Consider the following 12,848-nt stretch of genomic DNA (forward strand, 5'->3'; position numbering starts at 1 on the left):
ACATAAACAAACAACAAGGACAAATAAGAAAAGGCAGCACATCAAACAGCGCTTAGGAGTTTCCATTGGTCGGCCTGGAATTCAAACACTAACGCTCGCTAAGGTGAGACAGGCAATCGCCCCAACAATTCTCAATCCGATGGCAACCCAACGGGCAGACAGTCAACGGACCAAGCGACAGGATAACTTCCACTCTACCCGACCAGCACACAACAGGGAGTTCAATGGAACAGAGTAGAAGGTATCAGCGCCCACAACGAATTACACATTCGGCTGTCAAACTACACGCCGCGCTGGACAGCCACAACACTACAAGGAACATACGCTGCCTGAATTTACGTCAACGGCCAGGGCAGGTAACCGGAACAATAGCGGCCTCAAGGCTGAAGATTCTGCTGGTGCACTTCAGTTCAAAAATAATCAAGTTAACTCCACAGGAGGGTGGCTAGAATTTCATCAACTTGAAAACACATGTTGTTGCTCTCGGGAATGTCCCAACAGGCCACAACGAAATTCAAACGACACAATGTGAACAATTGGGGCTGGCTGGTAGATGAAGTAAAGTGAACTTTCGTTTCCGGGACCAGTGAGCCACGGACCTCGTTGCAATGGGAGCAGCTCCCCACACTCCGACCGCGCGTGGACAACGCCAGCGGGCCCGGCCAGATACGCGCCACAGAGACTTCCTTGCTGCTTCACGCCAACCGACGAACTACCAGGCCCGGAAATTTTTCCTTTTTTTTTTCCTTTATTGAATTTCAATTCCCCCCGAAGGGGGCGGGCTGGCAGCAGCTTAGTATGCCGCTCTTCAGCCTACAGACTTTGTTAGAAAGATGAAGAGAATAAATAATAAAAACAGGCGATAAAATCGGAGACTTAAAGAGTAACATGGCGAAAAGAAATCGTGGAACTTAAAACAAAGGACAGAGGGATGAGGGATGATGACGCTAAGAAAATACATACAAAGCAGACAGGTAAAACAATAGACAGACAATTAAAAAAACACGGCGACAGTCTGGTTTCCGTTCGCAAAAGACATAAAATTCACACCCAGCGACAGCATGGTTTCTGTGCGCAACACGAGAAAGACGAACAACACTGAACAGTCACTGGAACACTGCACTAAAAAGTTGTCAAATGTGACAGACCACAGCCGAGATCAGGTGGGGGGAAACTGGACAGATGAGAGGAAAAGAAAAAGGGGGGGAGCCGGGAAAGGAGCTGATGGAGGAGGAGGACCCATAAGAGGGGTGGGGGACGCTGGGCAGACGCGACAGGGAGTGTGGTAGGCAGAGGAGGGGAATACAAAAGGACTCGGGGGGGGGGGGGAGGACAAGGGAGGTAGGGAGAGGTGTAGTGGGGTGAAAACAGGACGGAAGGGGGCGAAAAGGGAGCACAGGGAAGGACAGAGGAAAGGAGGGGGAGTGAGGATCAGAGTTGATAGGAGGGATAAATGGAGGGAGAGAAGGCATCATCTGGGAGGGGGAGTTGATGGAAGCCACCTTGGGTAAGGAGATGTAGGGTGTAGAGATGGAGGGTAGGGGGGACACAACGGTGAAGACGTGGCAGGGGGTGGGGATCGAAGAGGAGAGGAGCAACCACGGGGTGAGGGGGGTTCAAGACGGCGGGAGGTGTAGAGGATGCGGATATGTTCAAGGAATAGGAGCAGATGGGGGAAAGGAATGAGATCATAGAGGATCCACGTGAGGGACGGGAGGCGTATACGGAAGGCAAGGCGGAGTGCATGACGCTCAAGGATCTGGAGGGACTTATAGAATTTGGGGGGGGGGGGGGGGCAGATATCCAGGCAGGACTGGCATAACAGAGGAAGGCCCGGAAATGGTGAAAGGACCAAATATACGTCGCCGATGAGACGACCAACCGAACGCCCAATCAACGGTCGTCCCGTTCCAATCCCCCTCTGGTGGACAGTTCATGTGTGTCGCCAGCGGTCGGCGAGCACTTGCTGCGTCCCGACTGCACTGCTGGTCCGTCCCGAGCTGACTGTCAGACACACACGACGACCCAGAAATACTGTCGGTCGCTCCAGAGATGGTACGACAGTGCACTTATCGATACGCGCTGCTGCTGCTGCTGCCGCTCACGGGCAAGTAAGGCAGGAAGTTAATGACACCAGTAAGTGGAATAAGAAAACGAGGCGGCAGTACCGTAATAGAAGATGTCAAACAATAAATGGGATAAACACGAGCCGTGCAGGGCTCAATTGAGCCTTGTTTTTTTTTTTTTTGTGTGGGGGAGCCATGAAATCTCTCATGTATCGCAATGCTGTGGACTCTGAAATGGATCTCGTTGCAAGAGGCGTCTGCGCAACTGCTACAATCAAAGAAACTCCCGGTGTGTTCGAGCGCGTCCGACCGTCAGTGTTTCGTTGGGGTCAGGCATACGTTGCGTCTGATCTTGCAAACTTCGAGCATCTGTTGAAACGTTACAGCTCTATTCATATAGTACATCTTGTGTACTCTTTACGTCCAATAAATGTTGCAAGTGAATCACTGCCTTGTTTCCTTTCCAATCTCCGACTTCTGCTTACCACTTATTCCTGACGTTTGCGGCCGTGGGTTGCTGTGCAATTCTCAATCCTTGCGATCTGCCCCACCTCGCCTAGAAATTTGTCGCATCATTTCTGGGATACCCTGTAGGTGAGTAGTCGCCTTTCCATTATTCTACGTACTTTTCCATCCTGGCTGTGTTGTCTATGCAAAGTACGGATTGTTCCATGCCTGGTTGGCGCACCGCAGCGAACGTCGACGAACCCGCTAAATAATCCGATCTTAGTCCCATCGAAAATGTCTGATACTATTTACAACAGCGGATGAAATCTAGTGATCAGCACCATAGCGATGTGGTAGCTTTCCGAGATCTGACGATCAGGCAGTAGCTTCAAGTGTATGTGGCAAACCTGAAGCAATTCTGGGACTTCCTTCCTCCCCGAATAAAGTTCATTATCAAAGCAAGAGGCGGTGTTACACGGTATGAGCGTGACGTCGTCTGAGGCGAATAGCCTTTTTCGCGGTGTTATGTTGTAAGACGTGTATATTTCTATTGTCTATTGTCAAACCACAATTTATGAAAGATGTTTATATTTTATTAATAGGATTAAGTAGGAATAATTAATATTTGTCATTTTGGAAGTAATTGTGGTAGCAGGTAATATCTGCACCAAAGTATTGTTGGCGGGAGAGACCGCACATTGATATAATTTTAAAAAAGGCGGGGGAGACCGCGTATGGATAAATTTTAAGAAAATAGCGGGAAAGGCCGCGCATTGATACATTTTGTAATGGTAGCAGGGATTGTCTGCACCAGAAAGCATTGTTGGCGGGAGAGACCGCACTTTAGCGTTCGTAGGAAGTCAGATGTGAAGCAAGTCGGTAGCAGGTCTGAAGCGAGAGGCTAGAGGAGCGGTGTGCCTGCCAGCCACCAGCTATGATTTACAAGAGATAATAAACGGATGTACAGAGACATCAGCTAACTATTATCATAAGAGGAACTAATATCATTGAATTATTTTTTTTTTGAGAAACTCAAGACTACTGAAGGTATGTTTGCGCAATGTTAGTTGTATGATTATTGTAAAAAGTAAGTCCCATTTGAACGTTTGTAAAATTATTTCATCACCAACAATAAATTTCAAGAATCGTTTTCAGAATATAATTAATTTTTGCCAGCAATATTGCATTACTGATTATAATCCATCCCAAAAACCATCAACGTAAAACTTTGCAAAATTTTATTGTTGTCAAGAAAAATTTTAACTATGAATTACGTAACTTCAGTCAAATTAATTAAAGAATAACGTCATCTTTGGTAATAAATACAGCCACTTATTATGACAGCCCACCAGCAGCTATTAGAGTATAGTAAAACAGAGTAAGTATATTCATGTCGCAGTTCGATGTAGCAGTCAGATGGCGATCCAGTAACAGTAAAAAAGGTAAGGAACAGTTTTGGGTTATTGCAGGTAACGACTGAGGGCCACGACGACAACACATTCTATGTTTCGTCGAAATAATCAGCAAATCACTTTTAATAAGCAGAATTTAAATTTGTATGCGAAGATTGCACTTATTATTGAGAAAGAGAATTAATTTAAAATGTCTTAAAGTTGTGAATATGTGAGTAAACCTTCATTAAAGTAGTGTCATCGATGTAAGCTGCTCATTTTTAAATTTTGTTTTAAAGTTCTCCACGTCACCTCATTGTTCTTCCTAATATCGTGTTCCCTGCTATCTTCTCTCGCGCAGGCAGCTTTAGAGCAGTGAGAGACGCTCCGGGACTCGAAGGAGGGACCGCTGCCGCCAAGGGCAGCCGGCAGGTGGCGCCCGTCCAGAGGTCAGACGTGAAGTCACCGCTCCTCTGAGCAGGGCGGAGCGCACCTTCCCAGAACGAACACATAACGTTAACACCTGTCTCACTACTCTTGCTCGCTCGTGATGTGTGTCAAGGTTGCTCCGCTACGCTGCCTCCCTTTCTTCGCAACCGCACAATTGATTACTTTGTTTCTTATTTTACGACCTTTCATGCCATACACGTTTCTGCCTCGTGTTAATATTCTACGCCTATGGCAATCGTGTTCCATTAATGTCTCACTTTCTGCAACGAGTCACTAGAGTCGGCGTATCACTATGCTCAGCTATTCATCGTATTGTGTCTGGTATTTATCGTACCTCCTCGTAGTCACCCACTCAACCATTTAACTCCAGATGGTACGAATCTTTCAACGTGTTCACACTGATGAATTCACAAGCAGTGAGTCAATAAAACCTCCGAATCACGTGTAGAGCATGCCACCTACCCAGTCCTACCTGTTCTTCAAAATTCAAAACTAAATCTCCACCTACAAAACTCGAAATACTTCCAGCGTGCTGACACAAGTTTCCCATCCCTCAATTCCACACTGCAGAAATTTGCACAATCCTCCAGCTCTACCTCTCTGCAGATGACACCTTAAAATAAACTCTTTCAAATCTCAGAGAGTTGTTTTTGGCCCAACAATTGTAGCGTCCCCTTAGAAAAATTAATGAATTACTGTGCTGATAAACCTCTTACATTATCTGATTTTCAAACAGCTGAGCAGAACTGAACGTACTCAGACATTTCGCTCTTTACCTATTCTGATCAACACTAAACTGACACACAATATTTTTAGCGCAACGCAATCTGACTTTCAATAATCCCTACAAAAGAGTGGACCTGACTTACATTAACCTATACCTTTCACAAATCACTTACCTCACAAAAATCTTCGTTACTCGAACTACTGCAATACAGCGAGCGCCACTACTGCCAGCTAAATAAAAGATTCAAACTACTGAAGGCACTAACTACTGATAGGCATAGTTAGAAAATGAAAGATTTTGATAGAGAACAAACAATGTATTTACCTTAATAGTGTTCAAAAGTCATAATATATATAGCACTTCATGACACCCAGTCTTACAAATTTACTGTCTCTGATGGACACACGTCCAGATCATCTGCTCTCAAAACTCCGCCATTTCTCTCCCCACATCCACCACTGCTGGCGGCGCACCTCCAACTGCGCAACGCTACGTGCTGTTAACAGCCAACTGCCCAACACTACAATAGCATATACTCCAACAATGCAAACCAACCACAGCCTTCACACAGCACAGTCAGTGATTTTCATATAGAGCGCTACGTGGCGTTACCAACATAAAAACCTAAACAGCCTACTTACATAGCCCCCATGTTCCCCACAAAAAATTTTACAAATTGTTTTGGGCAGTGGCCAATACAGATTTGAAAAAAAAATTATCATAATTACAATAACAAAGATATCAAATGCACACACTTATTGATACAATGTTCTATGTAAGTAGGCTGTTTAGGTTTTTGTGTTGGTAACGCCACGTAGCGCTCTATATGAAAATCACTGACTGTCCTCTGTGAAGGCTGTGGTTGGTTTCATTGTTGGAGTATATGCTATTGTAGTGTTGGGCAGTTGGCTGTTAACAGCGCGTAGTGTTGCGCAGTTGGAGGTGAGCTGCCAACAGTGGTGGATGTTGGGGGATAAACGGCGGAGTCTTGAGAGTGGATGATCTGGACGTCTGTCCATCAGAGACAGTAAATTTGTAAGACTGGATGTCATGAACTGCTATATATATTGTGACTTTTGAACACTATTAAGGTAAATACATCGTTTGTTCTCTATCAGATTCATTTGCTGACTATGCCTATTAGTAGTTTGTGCCTGCAGTAGTTTGAATCTTTTATTTAGCTGGCAGTAGTGGCGCTCGCTGTATTGCAGTAGTTCGAGTAATGAAGATTTTTGTGAGGTAAGTGATTTGTGAAAGGTATAGGTTAATCTAAGTTAGGGCCATTCTTTTGTAGGGATTATTGAAAGTCAGATTGTATTGCGCTAAAAATATTGTGCGTCAGTTTAGTGTTGATCAGAATAGGTAAAGAGCGAAATGTCTCAGTACGTTCAGTTCTGCTCAGCTGTTTGAAAATCAAATAATGTAAGTAGTTTATGAGCACAGTAATTCATTAATTTTTCTAAGGGGACATTACATAGGCGTCACTGCCAGGATACCTCACTGGAATATTCTGATTTTTTCTTGTAGTTTCTATAATTAGTGTAGCTATTGTTTATTGCTAGCACGTAATTATAGGGAGAATTTCCTTTGTAGTTGTAGTTTTTCATTGTTGTACAGTAAAACAGTTGTGGCATGCATATAGATATGCAGCAAGTATTTCGCAGCTGCGCTTGCAATTAACGAGATATTATTTGCAATGCTATGTCAATGTGTTTTCTTATTTTGCTCTTCAAATTGTGCTTTTCTGTGTTATCGTGTGAAATATTGTGACAATAATGGCGTGTGAAAAACGTAATACTAGGCTCCAAAGTAAACTGAGAAATGACAGTGAAGACGAAAGCAGTGTGTTAGCGCTACCGTGTAATGAATTAACTAATGTTCAAATTAGTAATTTGGTAATAGTGCATAGGGAAATGGAGCGGGCTGCAAATAATGGTGTAGACAGTGAAACAGTTAGTGAACAGGGTAGCATTATCGATCGATCGGTCGGCAATAGCTCGCCTCAGGAATCCGAAATGACAGGACACAATCTCGCAAATACTGTAGATTCAGGTTTTGGGTCCTCACCGTTTTCTCAAATAAGTCAAGACACATTTTCTGCTTGTCAAAATGTGAATGTTGCCGGCAGAACATATTTCAGACACCAGTGCATTGTTATTACAATTAATAAAACAAATGGGACAAAAGCTTCAAAAGTTAGACACAATGGAATAAAATCAGAGACAAACACAGCAAAAGCTTCAAATGTTAGACACAATGGAACAAAATCTTCGAAAGTTAGACACAATGGAACCAAATCTTCAAAAGTTAGACACAATGGAACAAAATCTTCAAAAGTTAGACACCACGCTTGAGCAAACACGTGAAGATTTAACTACTGAAGGCACTAACTACTGATAGGCATAGTTAGAGAATGAAAGATTTTGATAGAGAACAAACAATGTATTTACCTTAATAGTGTTCAAAAGTCATAATATATATAGCACTTCATGACACCCAGTCTTACAAATTTACTGTCTCTGATGGACACACGTCCAGATCATCCGCTCTCAAAACTCCGCCATTTCTCTCCCCACATCCACCACTGCTGGCGGCTCACCTCCAACTGCGCAACACTACGCGCTGTTAACAGCCAACTACCCAACACTACAATAGCATATACTCCAACAATGCAAACCAACCACAGCCTTCACACAGCACAGTCAGTGATTTTCATATAGAGCGCTACGTGGCGTTACCAACATAAAAACCTAAACAGCCTACTTACACAATATGTAGTTCTTTCTCCCCTGATTCCTTGAATCTGCTATGTAATCATTAATGACCACATCAAAATAACTGGGTGCACCGCCCTCGCTGAAGCACTCAGTACCCAAAATGTAACACAAAGCTCCCAATATGGTATAATTGTTAGAAGCAGCAAGTAGGAGGGTTGGAACTTAAATAGCGGCAACTATTTATTTACAGATCGTACAAAATAGTTACGTATTTCAAAGTTTTACTGACCTTCAAAGTAGTCACCAGCATTGTGTATAACTCGTTGCCAGCGATATGGAAGTCGTTGCATACTCTTAGCAGTGCCAGTTGTGTTGACAGTTCGAGCGGCGCGGCGTATTGCCCGACGAATTTGTAGCAGTTCTGAAGCGGATGCCGTGAAGTGTTTCCTTCAGATTAGAAACCGAGTTGAACTTTCGAGGGCTTGAGTCAGGAGAATGCAGAGTCATCACTTCTGTCTCTATGCTGTTTGTTTTTGGAAAACAACCTACGACCAGCTTAGAGACAGAAGTGATGACACTTTCTGCAGGACCTGACCATCATTTTGCAGGACAATGCTCAAGCACGTACAGTGCAAGCTGTTACTGATATTTTTGACTGATGGGGCTGCTAAGTACTATACCATCTACTGCACTCCCCTGACTTAAGCCCTCGTGAGTTCAACTCGATTTCTAAACTGAAGGAAACACTTCACGGCATTCGCTTCAGAACTACTACAAATTCGTCGGGCAATAGACCGCGCCGCTCGAACTGTCAACACAACTGACACGGCTAAGAGTATCCCACGACTTCCACATCGCTGGCAACGGGTTGTACACAATGCTTTGAAGGTCAGTAAAAGTTTGAAACACGTATCTATTTTGTACGGGCTGTAAATAAATTGTTGTCATTATTAAAGTTCCAAGCCTCGTAGATGAACATTGAGACTGCATGCGTCAGTCATTTTCCCAAACTATACAGCTGTGAACATCAATAAAACTGACAAATTTCAGGTACGGATTCTTGACTGGAAATGCAGGAAAAAAGGTCCTATGAATATGTGTCCGGAAATGCATCGTTGCCACGGTAGATAGCGCTGACGAATGGAAGTTCCTCTGACCACGTACCGTGTTTTCGTACAGGGAATGTAATTGACGCAGCGTACTGTAAGCAGCAAAATGATCCGGTGTTCATGTCGAGAAGAAGCCGGGATGGTGTTGTGTACTGTCAAGCAGACTGAAACGGTCGAAAGGCAGCACGGCCATACCAAAACAAGTAACCTCACAGTCACCAACCAGATAGCCTTCAGAGACTGATGGTTCAAATGGCTGTAAGCACTATGGGACTTAACAACTGAGGTCATCAGTCCCCTAGATCTTAGAACTACTTAAACCTAACTAACCTAAGGACATCACACACATCCATACCCGAGGCAGGATGCGAACCTGCGACCGTAGCAGTCGCGCGGTTCCGGACTGAAGCGCCTAGAACCGATCGGCCACAGCGGCCGACCAGACACTGATGACGTACGATATACGGTGTTCGTTGAGTCTGGCTCGCCATTAAGTAATGGATTGTTCATTTTTCAATACTTTGTGAAATTTGTACTTACACTCCTCGAAACTGAAATAAGAACACCGTGAATTCATTGTCCCAGGAAGGGGAAACTTTATTGACACATTCCTGGGGTCAGATACATCACATGATCACACTGACAGAACCACAGGCACATAGACACAGGCAACAGAGCATGCACAATGTCGGCACTAGTACAGTGTATATCCACCTTTCGCAGCAATGCAGGCTGCTATTCTCCCATGGAGACGATCGTAGAGATGCTGGATGTAGTCCTGTGGAACGGCTTGCCATGCCATTTCCACCTGGCGCCTCAGTTGGACCAGCGTTCGTGCTGGACGTGCAGACCGCGTGAGACGACGCTTCATCCAGTCCCAAACATGCTCAATGGGGGACAGATCCGGAGATCTTGCTGGCCAGGGTAGTTGACTTACACCTTCTAGAGCACGTTGGGTGGCACGGGATACATGCGGACGTGCATTGTCCTGTTGGAACAGCAAGTTCCCTTGCCGGTCTAGGAATGGTAGAACGATGGGTTCGATGACGGTTTGGATGTACCGTGCACTATTCAGTGTCCCCTCGACGATCACCAGTGGTGTACGGCCAGTGTAGGAGATCGCTCCCCACACCATGATGCCGGGTGTTGGCCCTGTGTGCCTCGGTCGTATGCAGTCCTGATTGTGGCGCTCACCTGCACGGCGCCAAACACGCATACGACCATCATTGGCACCAAGGCAGAAGCGACTCTCATCGCTGAAGACGACACGTCTCCATTCGTCCCTCCATTCACGCCTGTCGCGACACCACTGGAGGCGGGCTGCACGATGTTGGGGCGTGAGCGGAAGACGGCCTAACGGTGTGCGGGACCGTAGCCCAGCTTCATGGAGGCGGTTGCGAATGGTCCTCGCCGATACCCCAGGAGCAACAGTGTCCCTAATTTGCTGGGAAGTGGCGGTGCGGTCCCCTACGGCACTGCGTAGGATCCTACGGTCTTGGCGTGCATCCGTGCGTCGCTGCGGTCCGGTCCCAGGTCGACGGGCACGTGCACCTTCCGCCGACCACTGGCGACAACATCGATGTACTGTGGAGACCTCACGCCCCACGTGTTGAGCAATTCGGCGGTACGTCCACCCGGCCTCCCGCATGCCCACTATACGCCCTCGCTCAAAGTCCGTCAACTGCACATACGGTTCACGTCGACGCTGTCGCGGCATGCTACCAGTGTTAAAGACTGCGATGGAGCTCCGTATGCCACGGCAAACTGGCTGACACTGACGGCGGCGGTGCACAAATGCTGCGCAGCTAGCGCCATTCGACGGCCAACACCGCGGTTCCTGGTGTGTCCGCTGTGCCGTGCGTGTGATCATTGCTTGTACAGCCCTCTCGCAGTGTCCGGGGCAAGTATGGTGGGTCTGACACACCGGTGTCAATGTGTTCTTTTTTCCATTCCAGGAGTGTATTTCATATATTATTTTTATTGTCCTGTATAAATTATTGTGGCTGTTTGTATGCTCCTAAGCAGTCTTAGGTCGCTGTTTGTCTAATACACAACACATCAACTGAGTCTGGCACGCCAGCAATGTATGTAATGTGCCTATGACATATACTATCGAAAATCCTAAAGTGTGTGGATGTACCGGTGTATCTAGCTTTGACAATAAAATATCAGCTGCTGTTGGTCGTCAGGTTGTAGTACCTACATCAAAGTTCCGATTATCATGTTGAATGTCGTCGTGTTAGTGTACATCCATCCACAAAGTACAGATGAAATACAACGTCAAATTTTCGCGTGTAGTGAAAAATAATTTGACAATTACGACATGTAATAATATTACACATGTAAGTAGGAATTTTGTGCAGTAAGGCGGTATGTTAAATGTGAGTTGTCTAATGTATTGGTTATACAAGGTGATGTATGGAGATGTATGTAGATAATGTGGTACTCTTCCTTGTTGGTTTTACAGGTGCCTGAAAATGACAAATTGTCCAAATTAACCACTCGCACGATTTAATAAAGATCCTCTACATTACAGCCTACTACGAACCATGTTTTCTTTTATTAAGTCTGTCCTTTGTCACACAGTCACGTCACCTTACGTCCCCATTTGTGACTCGCATCGTCGCTGGAATTGTATACCGTCCTTACTGTCTCATGTACTCTCAAGGTCAGCAGGCGGCATACTTTCTCGCGGTGGCGCTGGTCACAGTGTCATACTTTGTCTCTGTATTATTAACCCCTGTTGTGCCAAAGGTGAAGGACATGTGGTGAGTGTTGATAAACAGCCGGTGTAGGTCCAGCGAGTCTTGGGAAGCGGAGACACGCAAAGCTTTACTGCGTTTTACAGTCCTTGATATTAAGCATTCTCAGCGAGCGGGCATTCCCATTCACGCCGTTGCTTTTCCTACACACAGCTCACGAGCGGACGGCACTCGCAGCATACAGTTGGTACCAACATCGACATTCAAACAGCCTAAACTATACGATTCACAACTTAACAGCTACGTTTGTAAGCTATGTTTCAACTGTTTTGTATTACACAATAAGATAACTTGAGGAATACAAATGTATATATAGACTTACTAGGACTTGTACGAAGAAATTTGGGGCATGCAGCTGGTGTTAGTTTACTGCACGATACTTCGACTGAGCAACCGCCAGTCGACTTTAGTGAGCCTACAAAGACTGACGAGGGATTTATTTTCTGTCTTTCAATTGGCCACCAAAGCGGAAAATGGTTCAAATGGCTCTGAGCACTATGCGACTTAACTTCTGAGGTCATCAGTCCCCTAGAACTTAGAACTACTTAAACCTAAGGACATCACACACATCCATGCCCGAGGAAGGATTCGAACCTGCGACCGTAGCGGTCGCGCGGTTCCACTCTGTAGCGCCTAGAACCGCTGGGCCACATCGGCCGGCTGAAATCGAAAAGGAGAGGGGAAGATAGTTGGCAGTGGATAAAACCACACTTCAGCCAAAGGGTACACAAACTGAAACGATGTTTTAAAATACACTCCTGGAAATGGAAAAAAGAACACATTGACACCGGTGTGTCAGACCCACCATACTTGCTCCGGACACTGCGAGAGGGCTGTACAAGCAACGATCACACGCACGGCACAGCGGACACACCAGGAACCGCGGTGTTGGCCGTCGAATGGCGCTAGCTGCGCAGCATTTGTGCACCGCCGCCGTCAGTGTCAGCCAGTTTGCCGTGGCATACGGAGCTCCATCGCAGTCTTTAACACTGGTAGCATGCCGCGACAGCGTGGACGTGAACCGTATGAGCAGTTGACGGACTTTGAGCGAGGGCGTATAGTGGGCATGCGGGAGGCCGGGTGGACGTACCGCCGAATTGCTCAACACGTGGGGCGTGAGGTCTCCACAGTACATCGACGTTGTCGCCAGTGGTCGGGGGAAGGTGCACGTGCCCGTCG

This window comes from Schistocerca nitens, chromosome 2 (assembly GCF_023898315.1).
Source record: "Schistocerca nitens isolate TAMUIC-IGC-003100 chromosome 2, iqSchNite1.1, whole genome shotgun sequence".
NCBI classification, from domain to species: Eukaryota; Metazoa; Arthropoda; class Insecta; order Orthoptera; family Acrididae; genus Schistocerca; species Schistocerca nitens.